Source organism: Schistocerca gregaria, chromosome 5, assembly GCF_023897955.1.
Source record: "Schistocerca gregaria isolate iqSchGreg1 chromosome 5, iqSchGreg1.2, whole genome shotgun sequence".
Lineage (NCBI taxonomy): Eukaryota > Metazoa > Arthropoda > Insecta > Orthoptera > Acrididae > Schistocerca > Schistocerca gregaria.
Genome location: NC_064924.1, coordinates 675,915,924 through 675,929,289, shown reverse-complemented (window position 1 = coordinate 675,929,289; position 13,366 = coordinate 675,915,924).

Genomic DNA, 13,366 nt, shown 5'->3' with positions numbered 1-13,366 from the left:
TTTATATATAATTAGGGGTTACGCATGGATCAAAATTTAGCAACCATCTTTAGCACCAACAGCGCTTCTAACCCAACTAGCCATCGATTCGAACTGAGCTTGGTCTGACAAATACGGTTACGCCACTCCATGCGCTTCAGATCTGTGCTAGAGTAAACCAAACGTAGTGGCTGGCAAGTGGTGATATACCAGTCTCTCAACAACCTGCGACCAGATACATGCTGTCGGTGTGAGTTAGACCTGAAGAATGTGCTGGCTAGACCAACCATCGAACACCATCTGTGTCAGGACTGGAGATCGCTACACAGATTGATACGGAAAAGATGATGAACAAATGATCAGATAAAATAAAACAAGTGTCAAAAACTATGGCATGTGAAAATGTGGGCAAAAGTTGAGAAGTTGTAGCACTGTGATTACTGATAGTTCGTTTGTGTTATCTGCCACGATAAACACTTTTCCTGAGTACGTGTATTAAGGAGACTCTCTGGATTCCACAGTTTACATTGTTGTGAAGTAGTCTGTCCGGGTGAGAGAGACGCGGGTACCATGTGTGGTAGGAAGCAGATATTCACTTGTGTGAAGGCCGAATTTCGAAATGCTGTTGAATTAGTGAGAATTTGGTTAATAACATAATTTACAACCAGATATCTGCGTGTGTTCAAATTTCAGTCGTGAGTTGTCGCGTTTAGGGAATATTTTTCAGTTTTGGTTTGTAAATTTCATAACTCGCATTGTTTGTCTATTGAGATATTGTTGTTTCAATATCTCGTAAATGCATATTTTCATGAAAGAATCACATGACTGTTTACCCGTTTTCATTTTTTAACATCAATGTGAATTTTTTAAGGAAGTAGTTTCATGGAAGTTTTGTATAAAGAATTAACTTCGCGCACCTGATATTTATTTACAGATTTCACCTATTTGTTAATAACAATGTCCAATGATGTAAATATGTTCATATCTTTTAATTTCTGCTGATGAATATAAAGTTGAAGTGCAACCATTTTCCAAGTTATTTGACATTGAGTCTTTACTTTTCAGTGCCTATTTGCATTTTTTTAAGCACAACCCTTTTGCATTGCACATGGCAAGATCTATTTAAGTAACGGAAAAACAGCAAAAAAAGACATAAATTAGCACCGATGGAGGGGGGACGCAGAGAGAGCGAGGAATTCCTGATAAAAGGTATGTAAGAGCTTCAATACCAAAGAAAACAGCAGGAAAGAATTTTGTGGCGAAAATTCCTAACTAAGTTTGTAATAATGTCAACTCCAAAGAAGGCAGGTGCCAAACGCCTGGATAGCCACTCTCGTTAGTATGCACATGACATATAACGTAGACATAGTCAGACGGCGTGCATCGGTCATAGGTGAAAGGGGGGGGGGTGAGAGGAGGAGGGAGTGGCTACAGGAAGTCCATCCGGCCACCCTATAACATTGTCATAACCAGATAAACTCATTGACACCATGAAGATACGAGATATGGCCAGGAAAAATTAGAGAAAGAAGAAAGAGGGCAGGTGCTGTCAGAAGTGAATATAACCAAAATATCAGTTTTATCAGTCACGACTGCAAAATACTGACATGAACAGTTTAGAGAAGAATGGAAAAAACAGGTAGAAGTCTATGTCATTGGCGATATCACCGTTCAAAATCTTATCCCGCAGCTGTTAATAAAATTCACACCCTCACATCCATATCATCCCACACTCAACTCACACAACGATATTGTAACCATCAAGGCAGCCTGTCTCACCTCCTGTCCACACAACACGACGACACGAAGCTTTTTCTTAAACCTCAATACCAAAATACCATCTTCTGTCCCTATTTCATCTATCCGCAACCATCAGTACTCGATTTTCACAAAGGCCGTCTCCACAAACAACTTGTAGACGGCCACAACCACCACAAAACACCACCACTACCACCATTATCATGAGTCGCAACATCCACATTCAAATTTTTGACACATCCGTAATCATTCTCCACACAAACATCGCCAAGCTCGTTATTTAATGAGAAAGAGATTCAAATGTTTATAAAAATTTATATTGTGTTTCACTTTTTTAGTTACTCAGTTTACTTTGTTTCCACTGCCGCAGATTTAAGAAAAATCTAGTATATGGTTGCCACTTGCCGTCAAAAGGGTGAAAAATAACTGCTGCCAGTTAAGCATCGAAAAGGGACGATCAAATTCAGAAAGAAGTGTCAGCTAAGAAGTGCAGATAAGAAACCACTATTAAGTGCAGATATAATAGCAGATAAATGACTAAAAACAATGAGGAATTGTTTGATATTGTTTATGGTAGATGATTCTTCGTATGAGTATTTCTGTCCTACTCATTTCAAGTATGGAGCAAAGGAAAATAAAAATGGATTGTCTGTCTACTTCTGTGTGCGACCCAATCCCTCCTCTTATTCTCACGATCTCTTCGTGAGGAACAGGATGGCAGAACTGTCACTATGAGTTTTTGGCTTTTGCTATAACGACCTCTCGGGGTCCTAGCACCACACCAGTGGTTTACCCCATTGTCGTGCCCACTCGATGAGGACTACAAACGCTGAAGCTGTTCTCTAGAGCTACCAGCAGTAGCGTGTTGCGTATGACTTCTTTTACAGATCACAGTACTTTGCCCGAATCCTTCCTACAAATACAAGTCTCTACTTTCGCATTTCTTACTACTTATTTTAACTGTACATCCCATTTTAAATCGTTTCGTAGTGTAACTCTTAAATGTTGAAAGGATGTCTTTGTCTACAGAAGTTTACCCTAACACTGTAATCGGATACTAGCGAGTTATTTTCGTCAAAGACATTAACCTGCATTTATCCACATTTAGGGAGAGTAGTCTTTCATTATACGAAAGGAGAATATTGTGCAATTCGTCCTGCATTTTCTTATAGTTATCCAACTAAAAATTTTCCACTTCAGAACTTCAGTAATTCCTTTGCCTTTCTTTAGGAAACATCGGATGCCACCTTTGTTACTATTCAACTTTCAGCGTTTAATGTAACTTACTATGTTCTATAAGTAAAATAAATTTTCATCATAATCACGTATTTTTCAGGATACTCATTAGGGTCGTTTCCTGGTTATCAGTCGAGAATGTGATACAGTGTCGAACCTTTTCAAATTTAGGGACAAGGGAGTTGTTTGCAAGATATCATGTGTGAATAAAAGGAGCTGCTCTTCATACAAGTGGCTTTCCTTGAAACCATGCTGATTCTTTAAGATGAATTCTTTTCCTCCAGGAATGTCATAGCGTTCGAGCTTTTAATGTGCACTGGCATTCTGCAGTAGACAGACTTCACCGAAGATAGTACGTAATTATGTGCAAGCTTACTTTGGCCCATTTTATAAATAGGAGTGATCTGTGCTGTCTCCTAGCCTCGAAGGAGTGCATAAGAGATTTTCGATAAATTTGAGTTAGTAAAGGGCCCATTCCCGCAGCGTTTTCAGTTACTGTCTCCCAGTAGCAGGCGTGCTTAATTAAATGTCTGTTATTTGTGAATGTGTACGTGAAAAGCAGAATAACGAGGAGTACAATTTTGGTGTGAAGAAGCCAGGTTCTTACCTTCCATGTGAATCTCTTTCTGGCTCACGCTTTTCAATACGACGCCATGTCGGCGGCGTGGCTATGGAATGACTTGGATGTTTAACTGCAGTAGTATGGTCCCGGTGAACGTGAGGAGTGCCTATAGAGTGTAATGTCGTGTTCCAATTGTTATGATCCACTAGACGTGTTAGAAGTTCGCAGAACAGGAAATGATCTGAGGCCATACAAGGGAGGAACGAATGAAGAAATGTGCAAACTGTAGACATAGCTTGACAAGTTATCGTACAATGGCTCTATCCATACCCAGGTTAAACAAAATCAAATTGGAAAGTGTAAGACTGACGTGGACATCATACTTGGAAAGAGCTGGTGTCCACTGAGTGTTCAGCGTACCTGAATGCCATGCAGGAGAGCTACGTTCGATTCCCAGTACTACCAGGGACTTTGTCCGTGGTTGGAGGACTGGAACGAGATACACTCCTCCTCTTGAGGGCAAATGAGCAGTTACTTGACCGAGTAGAAGCTCTTCCGAGGTCAAGAAAATCGACAACAACCGGGAGCACGGTGTGCTGAACACGTGACCCTCCACACCGCATCGGCAGAGGATGACACGGTTATCGGTAGGGTTCGATTGGCCTGTCTGGGGCCAGAACGAGGAGTATAAGGAACAGGAGAACTGCCTGTCACAAAAAAGACTGGAAACTATGATGTAGATGCACTTGGCTGGGGAAGTGCTTACGATAAAACAGTGCATGTTCATTGTCGAGTGTTATCTATCTATCTATCACTTGAGCCTTGTCCCACAGTTACGCAGGGTCAGCCATCGTTAATCGGATTTGGCGTGTTAATGTTTAAGGGGTGGCCAGCTGCCCTTCCTGCCGCCACCCCGGACACCCTGGCACAGAATTAGTGTACCCCAATTGTCTGTGTCGAGTGTAATCCATGTAATAGTGAATAAGTGTTCAGATGTCTGCGAGCCATGTAACTAAGGTGGAACATGGGGAACAGCCCGGTATTCACCTAGCGGGACCTGGAAAACCGCCTAAAAACCACATCCAGGCTGGCTGGCACATCTGCCCTCCTTGTTAATCTGCCGGACGGATTCGATCCGGGGCCGGCACGCCTACCCGAGTCCAGGAAGCACCGTGTTAGCGCTCTCACCTACCCTGGTGGGTTCACTGTCGAGTGTTATGTGAAGCACAATTCGTGGAAAACATCTGAAAACTGTTAGCGCAAGAGTTTAAAACTGGAACTACATTTTCGCCTTGTTTACTTGTTTCATTTTACTGTTCAAATGGTTCAAATGGCTCTGAGCACTATGGAACTCAACTGCTGTGGTCATCAGTCCCCTAGAACTTAGAACTAATTAAACGTAGCAAACCTAAGGACATCACACACATCCATGCCCGAGGCAGGATTCGAACCTGCGACCGCAGCAGCAGCGCGGCTCCGGACTGGAGCGCCTAGAACCGCACGACCATTTTACTGTTAAAAAATGGCTCTGAGCACTATGGGACTTAACATCTGTGGTCATCAGTCCCTTAGAACTTAGAACTACTTGAACCTAACTAAGGACATCACACAAATCCATGCCCGAGGCAGGATTCGAACCTGCGACCGTAGCGGTCACGCGGTTCCAGACTGAAGCGCCTAGAACCGCAAGGCCACACCGGACAGCTCAGTATACTGTGGATGTAGCGTTTGCTTTACGTCGGAATCTGTTGTTAAGCCTAACTAACGTCGTGCTAGGGTACAACCTAAACTAATGTATACTGTGCATTGTCAAAAAAAGCTGTAGAATCATATTTGAAATGCTGAGATGGGCACGTATGCCAGTAAATTAAAAATGTAAAATTGGTAGTGTTTTGGTAAAAGTTCCCGCAAAATCTATAATACAAAATTTAGTATAAAATAGTTCAAACTGGGTCTGTAACAAAATTAGGAAATAGTTAAAAAGCCAGAAAACACAGCTCGAGCGGAGGAAACCCTGGAAAAAATTCCGACGAAATCTCAATACCGTTTTCTATCTCTCAGATTTTCACGGCGTGACTGATGAATGGTGTCCTCCCGGCTATTCTGCCGAGTTGTTGTTACCGTTTATGCACAATATTTCGACTACCGACCCTGCCTTCTTCTTCAGGTGCTGCGAGTTTTGCTGTTATGTGTAGTCGCTACCTCGACTTGAAACAGACAGTTTTGCTGTTTTGTGTGCTGTCTGCCTGGTCTTGAACCAGACAGTCTGGACTCCAAGCCGATTGTTGGAGTCCATGCAGTGAGTACACGTAACAGCAGTATTCGCAGCATCTGAAGATGACTTTTACTGCTATCGTCTAGGAACTGTTTAATCCACATGTGGATCAACCCACAGGTGAAGAATGACTGTAAAGATATTTTCATCAAGACGGAGCAGCTGCTCTCACTGCCTTGGCAACCTTGTTACGAGTGCACGAGGTTCTGTGAGGAAACGGCAATCAGCGGGTCAGATACATTCAATTCTCACACATTGGAATAGCTACAGAACAACTCTGGAAACAGTACTGTTGCTATCCCTCAGGCAGAGATGCTATGTGTGTTCCGTAATTTGATAAACACAGTACTGCACAGAGGTCAGCAACATCTTCTGTGTGCTCGCTAACATGGACCAATCCCGTGTCAGTCATATTTTAAATCTTTCTTTGTACCATTATTTATTTTTCGCTGCTTGTGGTCTCGCGGTAGCGTTCTTGCTTGCCGAACACGGGGTCCCAGGTTCGATTCCCGGCGGGGTCAGAGATTTTTCCTGCCTCGGGATGACTTGATGTTGTTGTGTCGTCTTCATCATCATCATTCATCCCCATCACGGTCGGAGGAAGGCAATGGCAAACCACCTCCACCAGGACCTTGCCTGGTAAAGTGGTGCGGGTCTCTCGCATCGTTCCCCTATGCTCTGTAAAGAAGCATGGAACTTCATTTCCATTTTTTGTAAGTCACATAGGCGATTCATATGCACATAATATTGCTTCATCAGAAGAGATTTTTGGAATGCTATTTAACTTGACAGCAATTAATATACAACATTTAGATTGTAAATTGTGATACATGTTTTTATGTTGTTAATCTGCAAAAACCGTTCGATCTGTAATGTTCGCTAACACTTGAGATATTTAAATTGTGACCCTGTCCGCACCATGTGCTAGTTCAAAAACTACAGGTTCCTTCAGGCTGCAATAATTTTTCGGCAACAGCACTTCTTTATAGTTATGGTATTGAGTGAGATGCAATATTACAACATCTGCATGGTCAAGGCAACAGTTATTGACGGCAGAAATGCTCATTTTCGGTAGACCTAGCTCTCTGTGTTCCCGCTTTGTCGAGATCGTAAACGGGATACAAAAGCATCTAGATTAGATTAGATTAGTACTTGTTACATAGATCATGAATACGACACTTCGTAATGATGGGGAACGTGTCAGGTTAATAAAAGGTGTCTATACAAGAAATTAGAATACACAAAATATTACATGACACTCAATATTTTTAATTTTTTGGGTGGTGTTGGGGAAATTGCACACTTCCTATATCCAAAAATTCATCTAATGAGTAGAAGGAGTTGGCATTAAGAAATTTCCTTTAATGTCCTTTTAAATGCTATATGGCTATCTGTCAGACTTTTGATGCTATTAGGTAAGTGACCAAAGACTTTTGTGGCAGCATAATTTACCCCCTTCTGAGCCAAAGTTAGATTTAACCTTGAGTAGTGAAGATCATCCTTTCTCCTAGTGTTGCAGCCATGTACATCGCTATTGCTTTTGAATTCGTTTGGGTTGTTAATAACAAATTTCATATGTGAATGTATCTATACTGTGAGGCTACAGTGAAGATCTCTAGCTCTTTAAATAAGTGTCTGCAGGATGATCTCGGATGAGCTCCAGCATATATTATTATTATCATCTGTCCCTGGCAACAGGGCGAGTGTCAACCACCAACATTTTCGCTGTCTACAGTGCTCTCCGCTCTCCCTCACATTCGGTCATAGCGGATGAAAGTGACCCGTTGGGGAGTAAAGCTTGCCACAATCGTACCACCATGTGACACTAACCTGAGAATTGAATGCAGTGCTTCGGCAAACAATGCTGAAATGCAACTCTCGACTTCGTGGAAAAAGGCGAGTTCGCATATATATGAATGTGATGAAAAATAAAATTTTGTATAATTCTGATGAGACAGTAATAAATGAAACTGAGAATTAACATCCCTCCTATTTCCATCTATTGTACTATAAATTTTTTCCTTATTATGTTACCTGAAGATATGGCATTTCTGTGTGTTTATATATTGTAATTGTTTTACTATATATATATATATATATATATATATATATATATATATATATATATATATATATATATATATATATATGCTATCAATCGATTACATCCATAGGTCGTGTGGAGAACCAAAGTGTTTAGGATCTTTGGTAGTGCTAAGTCTTTAAGAATCATGAAAGAAGGTTGTATACGTGGAAGAACCCTGGAGATACTAAAAGGTATCAGATAGATTATATAATGGTAAGACAGAGATTTAGGAACCAGGTTTTGGGTTGTAAGACATTTCCAGGGGCAGATGTGGACTCTGACCACAATCTATTGGTTATGACCTGTAGATTAAAACTGAAGAAACTGCAAAAATGTGGGAAATTAAGGAGATGGGACCTGGATAAACTGAAAGAACCAGAGGTTGTACAGAGTTTCAGGGAGAGCATAAGGGAACAATTGACAGGAATAGGGGAAAGAAATACAGTAGAAGAAGAATGGGTAGCTCTGAGGGATGAAGTAGTGAAGGCAGCAGAGGATAAAGTAGGTACAAAGACGAGGGCTGCTAGAAATCCTTGGGTAACAGAAGAAATATTGAATTTAATTGATGAAAGGAGAAAATATAAAAATGCAGTAAATGAAGCAGGCAAAAAGGAATACAAACGTCTCAAAAATGAGATCGAGAGGAAGTGCAAAATGGCTAAACAGGGATGGCTAGAGGATAAATGTAAGGATGTAGAGGCTTATCTCACTAGGGGTAAGATAGATACTGCCTACAGGAAAATTAAAGAGACCTTTGGAGAGAAGAGAACCACGTGTATGAATATCAAGAGCTCAGATGGCAACCCAGTTCTAAGCAAAGAAGGGAAGGCAGAAAGGTGGAAGGAGTATATAGAAGGTTTATACAAGGGTGATGTACTTGAGGACAATATTATGGAAATGGAAGAGGATGTAGATGAAGACGAAATGGGTGATACGATATTGCGTGAAGAGTTTGACAGAGCACTGAAAGATCTGAGTCGGAACAAGGCCCCCGGAGTAGACAACATTCCATTAGAACTACTGACGGCCTTGGGAGAGCCAGTCATGACAAAACTCTACCAGCTGGTGAGCAAGATGTATGAGACAGGCCAAATACCCTCAGACTTCAAGAAGAATATAATAATTCCAATCCCAAAGAAAGCAGGTGCTGACAGATGTGAAAATTACCGAACTATCAGTTTAATAAGTCACAGCTGCAAAATACTAACGCGAATTCTTTACAGACGAATGGAAAAACTGGTAGATGCGGACCTCGGGGAGGATCAGTTTGGATTCCGTCGAAATGTTGGAACACGTGAGGCAATACTGACCTTACGACTTATCTTAGAAGAAAGATTAAGAAAAGGCAGACCTACGTTTCTAGCATTTGTAGACTTAGAGAAAGCTTTTGACAATGTTGACTGGAATACTCTTTTTCAAATTCTAAAGGTGGCAGGGGTAAAATACAGGGAGCGAAAGGCTATTTACAATTTGTACAGAAACCAGATGGCAGTCATAAGAGTCGAGGGGCATGAAAGGGAAGCAGTGGTTGGGAAAGGAGTGAGACAGGGTTGTAGCCTCTCCCCGATGTTATTCAATCTGTATATTGAGCAAGCAGTAAAGGAAACAAAAGAAAAATTTGGAGTAGGTATTAAAATTCATGGAGACGAAGTAAAAACTTTGAGGTTCGCCGATGACATTGTAATTCTGTCAGAGACTGCAAAGGACTTGGAAGAGCAGTTGAACGGAATGGACAGTGTCTTGAAAGGAGGATATAAGATGAACATCAACAAAAGCAAAACGAGGATAATGGAATGTAGTCCAATTAAATCGGGTGATGCTGAGGGAATTAGATTAGGAAATGAGACACTTAAAGTAGTAAAGGAGTTTTGCTATTTAGGAAGTAAAATAACTGATGATGGTCGAAGTAGAGAGGATATAAAATGTAGACTGGCAATGGCAAGGAAAGCGTTTCTGAAGAAGAGAAATTTGTTAACATCGAATATAGATTTAAGTGTCAGGAAGTCATTTCTGAAAATATTTGTTTGGAGTGTAGCCATGTATGGAAGTGAAACATGGACGATAACTAGTTTGGACAAGAAGAGAATAGAAGCTTTCGAAATGTGGTGCTACAGAAGAATACTGAAGATAAGGTGGATAGATCACGTAACTAATGAGGAGGTATTGAATAAGATTGGGGAGAAGAGAAGTTTGTGGCACAACTTGACTAGAAGAAGGGATCGGTTGGTAGGACATGTTTTGAGGCATCAAGGGATCACAAATTTAGCATTGGAGGGCAGTGTGGAGGGTAAAAATCGTAGAGGGAGACCGAGAGATGGGTACACTAAGCAGATTCAGAAGGATGTAGGTTGCAGTAGGTACTGGGAGATGAAGAAGCTTGCACAGGATAGAGTAGCATGGAGAGCTGCATCAAACCAGTCTCAGGACTGAAGACCACAACAACAACAAGTCTGCCGTGTGGAGGGCAGGCAGAGGGAAGTATGGCTGGAGTAGGGCGATGGAGCAGGTGTGTTGTGTGACGCTCCCGCGAGTTGCCGCGCTTTCGGGGTTTGGCAGCATGTAATTGCGCTCGACTTGCTATGATAGTTTCTGACACAGTGTCGCTGAGGGGAAGCATTAGCTGGCGCATGTCAAGAGCCCCTTTTGCCTGGTGACTGTGCCGAGAAGAAGGCACGCCAACATCCAGCTTCTGCAACCATGATGCTCGACAATGAGTGACTGTCGCCACCTCCTCGATCGACGACTTCAAACCTTCAATCAACCAACCAGAAAGACTGAAAGCACGTAATGTATGGCACGTAATGTATGGCAAATCTCAGCTTTTCAGACTTTTCCATTAGCATGAACCTTTGTTGCTCATTGTCCCAATTGCATTACTGGTTTAATTTTTCACTGTCATTAAGGTCGATAAGTGAGGGGGAGGTTACATCCCTCTACGATTTTTACCCTCCACACTGGCCTCCAGTACTAAATTGGTGATCGCTTGATGCCTCAGAACATGTCCTACCAACCAATCCCTTCTTCTAGCCAAGTTGTGCCACAAAATCCTCTTCTCCCCAATTCTGTTCAGTACCTCCTCATTAGTTATGTGATCTACCCATCTAATCTTCAGCATTCTACTGTAGCACCACATTTCTAAAGCTTCTATTCTCTTCTTGTCCAAACTATTTATCGTCCACGTTTCACTTCCAAACATGGCTACACTCCATACAAATAAATTTCAGAAACGACTTCCTAACACTTAAATCAATACTCGATGTTAACAAATTTCTCTTCTTGAGAAACGCTTTCCTTGCCTTTGCCAGTCTACATTTTATATCCTCTCTACTTCGACCATCAGCAGTTATTTTGCTCCCCAAACAGCAAAACTCCTTTACTACTTGTGTCTCATTTCCTAATCTAATTCCCTCAGCATCACCCGACTTAACTCAACTACATTCCATTATTCTTGTTTTGCTTTTGTTGATGTTCATCTTATACCCTCCTTTCAAGACACGGTCCATTCCATTAACTCCTCTTCCAAGTCCTTTGCTGTTTCTGACAGAATTACAATGTCATCGGCGAACCTTAAAGTTTTATAATAAATAATTAATCACTAGTTAAAATGGCTTTTGAGAACGATGTATTTGCTGCCAATATGGTAGCTTATTTGACTACAGTTATTCTGAATCATCACTACTACTTTAAAATCATTTAACAAGTTGTCTCTCCAGTATGTCTCCGAAGCTATGGGACTAGTTTTACAAAATGTCCTTCCTTGACGTAGCGTAGCAAACGGCAGCCGTCTTTAGTCCAGAGAAGAGTGTAAGTAGGCTGTTTAGGTTTTTTTATTGGTAACGCCGCCGCCACGTAGCGCTCTGTATGAAAATCACTGGCTGTGTCCTGTGCAGTCTGTGGCTGGTTTGCATTGTTGTCTGCCATTGTAGTGTTGGGCAGCGGCAGCTGTACGCTAACAGCGCGTAGCGTTGCGCAGTTGGAAGTGAGCCACCAACAGTGGTGGATGTGGGAAGAGAAATGGCGGAGTTTTGAAATTTGTAAGACTGGATGTCATGAACTGCTATATATACAGGGTGTTTCAAAAATGACCGGTATATTTGAAACGGCAATAAAAACTAAACGCGCAGCGATAGAAATACACCGTTCGTTGCAATATGCTTGGGACAACAGTACATTTTCAGGCGGACAAACTTTTGAAATTACAGTAGTTACAGTTTTCAACAACAGATGGCGCTGCAAGTGATGTGAAAGATATAGAAGACAACGCAGTCTGTGGGTGCGCCATTCTGTACGTCGTCTTTCTGCTGTAAGCGTGTGCTGTTCACAACGTACATGTGTGCTGTGGACAACATGGTTTATTCCTTAGAACAGAGGATTTTTCTGGTGTTGGAATTCCACCACCTAGAACACAGTGTTGTTGCAACAAGACGAAGTTTTCAACGGAGGTTTAATGTAACCAAAAAACCGAAAAGCAGTACAATAAAGGATCTGTTTGAAAAATTTCAACGGACTGGGAACGTGATGGATGAATGTGCTGGAAAGGTAGGGCGACCGCGTACGGCAACCACAGAGGGCAACACGCAGCTAGTGCAGCAGGTGATCCAACAGCGGCCTCGGGTTTCCGTTCGCCGTATTGCAGCTGCGGTCCAAATGACGCCAACGTCCACGTATCGTCTCATGCGCCAGAGTTTACACCTCTATCCATACAAAATTCAAATGCGGCAAACCCTCAGCGCCGCTACCATTGCTGCACGAGAGACATTCGCTAAAGATATAGTGCACAGGAATGATGACGGCGATATGCATGTGGGCAGCATTTGGTTTACTGACGAAGCTTATTTTTACCTGGACGGCTTCGTCAATAAACAGAACTGGCGCATATGGGAAACCGAAAAGCCCCATGTTGCAGTCCCATCGTCCCTGCATCCTCAAAAAGTACTGGTGTGGGCCGCCATATCTTCCAAAGGAATCATTGGCCCATTTTTCAGATCCGAAACGATTACTGCATCACGCTATCTGGACATTCTTCGTGAATTTGTTGCGGTACAAACTGCCTTAGACGACACTGTGAACACCTCGTGGTTTATGCAAGATGGTGCTCGGCCACATCGCACGGCCGACGTCTTTAATTTCCTGAATGAATATTTCGATGATCGTGTGATTGTTTTGGGCTATCCGAAACGTACAGGAGGCGGCGTGGATTGGCCTCCCTATTCGCCAGACATGAACCCCTGTGACTTCTGTGGGGACACTTGAAAGACCAGGTGTACCGCCTGAATCCAGAAACAATTGAACAGCTGAAGCAGTATATCTGTAAGTAGGCTGTTTAAGTTTTCTTATTGGTAACGCCGCTTAGCGCTCGGTATGAAAAATCACTGGCTGTGCTGTGCTCAGTCTGTGTTTAGTTTGCATTGTTGTCTGTCATTGTAGTGTTGAGCAGCGGCAGCTGGATGCTAACAGCGCGTAGCGTTGC